Consider the following 3,735-nt stretch of genomic DNA (forward strand, 5'->3'; position numbering starts at 1 on the left):
ATTATTGACTGGACTATCAACCCAGTTCCAGGGATCCCGGGTTCGATTCCCACCGCGCCAGATGGTGGAATTGGAATTTGGTCAGAAATCTGGAGTTCACAATCTAAAGATGAAACCATTGTCGGTGAGGTCGGGGTGGAAGAAAACCCCCATCTGATTCACTCAGTTCTTTTTTAGGGAAGACTTGAGCAGTTATCAGAGAACGTCGTTCCAGCTGCATCCTTTACCCGGTCTGGCCGACACGTGACTCCAGACCCACAGCAGTCTGGTTGACTCTGCGCTACTCAGTTGAAATTGCTGAGTGAGGCAATACCTCCTCCGGGATAAGGCTGTACTAAGGATCCAGTTACAAAGGGACAACTCAGTGGTGACCAATAATCAAGAAGGTGAGGGGTTGCACTTTGACCTTGAGCTGTTTTGAAAAAATTGCTACTTTTGCTGCGCAGTACTGGAGTTGTAAATAGGATTAACTGTGATTTCCCTGAGAACCCTACAGTTTTAACAAATTTACTTGACATGGGAAGGGGCACACTGCGTCTGTACACAAGTGTACGTAGCTTCAGTGTCTATCATCACCGGTGTCTGCCGCCCTTCTATATTAACTTGTATTAATGGTTCTTGATCAGCCTCCCATGCTACTAGAGGGTAGTGCCCTTTCCCACCCAGGTTCTCAGGGCATCCCTAACACATCCCATATGGGCCTGTAGGTGTCTGGGAAGTGGGCACTGGGGATTCCCGCCATCTAGGCCCACTGTAGGGCAGAGGGGGGTCCGGTCCAATAAGGGCAATTCCTCCTAAAGTGGCCTGGTTGATGGCATCCCCAGCACATCATTTCTGGCCCCCCTTGAGCCTGATTATTTATCATATACCATTCCTAGGTCCCTGTCCTTGGGGACTCCAGTTCTGTTTCGGCTGTTGTTTAAATCTGCCCTGCCTCGGATAAGTCACCTGCAGGAAAGTTTCTCTTAAAACCCTCAATTGCTGGCATGGGACTTTCTGGCTCCCGTCTGGTTACCTGATAGGAACCCCCTTGCGCCGGCACTTGGTTCACGCCAATGTTGATTGCTGTATCGGTTCTTACTGGCAACACCATTTTAGTCTTATTTTCTTCTTTTTAAGCTCTTCGAGCTGCATTTGCGCCAGCTTCCTTTGCACCTCCTCCTGCTGTTCAAACAGTTTCTCTTTGTCTTTTTGAAACCTTTCAGCTGCATGAGCTACATGATCTCTCAATTCCTGGTGGCTCATTGATGATGTCAGACCCACCACCTCCTCCAGCCTTGACCAGACTTGGGAGGGCATTGCCTCTGATGGAATTTCGGAACATTGTGGTCAGCAACTGATTAGACTCTATGTCTTGCTCTGTTTCCAGTCTCCATTTCTTTAACTGTCTCTCCAAGTAAGCAGCCAGGTTTTCACTTTCTCCCATCTGAGCCTGGGGGTCCATTTTGGGTGGATAACAGTCTCTTAAGGCCTGCCATACATTCTGTCTCACTTGATCAAACCCGACCCCGTCAATCATTGGATTGTCTGCCACATTTTTCAAGTGGATTCGGACCATTATTTCCTTTGACTTTCGGGAGCCCTACCAACCTCACCAGCAGTGCCTTCAAGTCTCCTATAGCCAGCAATCGCCCTGTGGTTTCATCTTCAAAAGCCCTGATCCACTTTCCTGCTCCCTCATGTAAACCCGGCAGCGCATTCTTCAGTCTTTCCGATCCTGAGTTCCCCAAGGCATGTAGGCTGGGTTTCTCCCCTCTTTTATAAGGAGCATCCTTCCTTGTTGGCCCTTTTTCCCTTTACTAACAGTACTTCTCAATAATTCTCCCTCGGGCTCGGAGTCCGATGCTATTTCTAATTCCTCCCATTCTTTAGATACTGGGACCTTTTTCTTTCCTGGTCTCTCATCATCCCTTTCTGCTTGTTTTACGTCACTTTCACAGCTTTTTTCTTCAGCCCTCCTTTCATATCGCAATGAGTATTCCTCAATTGCTTTTTGTTCCCTTAGCCCACGCAGCACACTAATCTCATGTTTCTGCTCTTCTTGCTCTCGTTGTATAGATTCTATTTGCTCCTGCCTGTCCCTTTTTCTCTTTCTCTTCTTTCCCTCAGTTCATTTTTGTCTTCCGCACTTCCATACCATTCTAACTATCCCTCTATTTCTACTGTTCCCTTTATTACTGGACATTGCTTCAATACCTCTTCATTCAAGTAGGGAGGAGGTCTATTCAACTCTTTTACATCTGGGTATAGAGGATGGGGGCAGCTGATTCCTGCTTTCCTGTTTCCCGTAACTGCTCAGCTTGTTCTTTTGCAGCTTTCCTGGTCACCACAGGTGCCTGACAAGCTACCTTCAGTTCCTCACCCTCGTTCCTGAAAAGTTTCAGTATTTCCATCTCCTGATCCCTCTTTTGGTTTTTATTTTTAGATTTATCTTGCGGCTTATAGTTCTTAATTAATCCTTCCATCTCAATGCACATATGTTTATCAAAGGTACCTTCTTTTGGCCATTTAGTCAATAAATCCTTAGTTCTTTTTTCCCATTTCTCTGAAATTTTTACAATATCATTTCTTGCCATTGGAAATTTCTCACTCAGTATCTCAACTGCAGAACCTTTATCCATCCTACGATATATTTCAGTCCAACTAATGTATTGTCTTTGCTCTCATAAATCACTTGCTTATACCATTCAAGTCCGATAGTACTTTGTTCAATAGTATAAGCAATTCCTAACTTTATAACTTGCAATTGTCTCTTCCCAATCTCAGTTTCTAAACGTCCTCAGTTGCAGCTAGTTAATACAAACAATCTATTCTCATTCATTCAGCCTAAACCAATCTAACACTGCACCAATCACTAAATGTTTCTTGAGAAAGTTCTCTCAAAAAAGAACTCTTAAATTCTTAGTGCAAAATAAAATCAAAATAAACATTTAACCACCACAAACAATTATGCATACAAATCAGATCACAATGATTAAACTATAAACTCTATCTCTCTCACAGACACATACACACACATATTCTGCAAGCGACAGCTGCTCCTGCTCTCTCTCACACACACAGAGCTTTGCTGCTAACAGCTGCTTTAAATCAATTGCTGTCACCCAGAGCCTTACTTAAACAGACCCTTTGTTCATTTCCAAAAATCCTATTATCCTACAGGCCTTATCTAAAACACTTAACAGTCTAGTAACAATATAACACTATGACTATTCTCTGCTATTTTACTTTTAATCATCCACTGCCAATCTGCCAATTTTCTAAACAGGTCTATCAGTGCTTCCAGTAAAACAATTTCCCCTTCTTTATTCTGCCCTATTTATAGGGTCTTATATACACCACGTGGAATTTTTACTCAACAATTGCTACGTTCCATTCTTACTCACCCCTTACCCCACTATGCAGTTTTCTTGACCTATTCTCCACGTCTCCATCAGCTGCAATTTACCCCTCGCCTTTGGATCTTGGATCGGAGAGACCCTCGGGCAGGTTCCTGCACCTCTGAGTCCCCCAGGACCACTCGAAGCCAACAGAATATAGTCCAAATTCACAGCAAAAATGCTAACGTTCTTTTGTTGGGTACCCTTATTCTGTCAGTCTCGGGAATGCCCCTGGTGGACCAACAAGCACCCTGTTACTGCCGCCCTCTGTCCAGGTGGGTCTCTGCACAACCCTGCTCGCAGCGCCAAATTTGTTGTGGAGAAAATGTAGAGAACCACCAGGAGACGCAGAGAG

General features: G+C 44.5%; 2 protein-coding genes across 5 annotated transcripts in view; both read left to right on the forward strand.

Annotated features, from left to right (window-relative positions):
* The window catches only part of LOC148143985 (uncharacterized), a 143,320-nt gene that overhangs the window by 9,995 nt on the left and 129,590 nt on the right, over positions 1-3,735 (forward strand). The window lies entirely within an intron of this gene.
* Positions 71-3,735, forward strand: part of LOC148143986 (uncharacterized) — an 81,522-nt gene continuing 77,857 nt past the window's right edge. For all 4 annotated transcript variants that reach the window (XR_015751358.1, XR_015751359.1, XR_015751360.1 and 1 more), the window contains exon 1: positions 71-386. The gene's annotated coding sequence lies outside the window, so the exon portion shown is untranslated. The remainder of the gene's footprint in view (positions 387-3,735) is intronic.

This window comes from Chiloscyllium plagiosum, unplaced genomic scaffold, assembly GCF_037043375.1.
Source record: "Chiloscyllium plagiosum isolate Xiang-an unplaced genomic scaffold, Cpla_swu_hap1 HiC_scaffold_27, whole genome shotgun sequence".
Classification (NCBI taxonomy): domain Eukaryota; kingdom Metazoa; phylum Chordata; class Chondrichthyes; order Orectolobiformes; family Hemiscylliidae; genus Chiloscyllium; species Chiloscyllium plagiosum.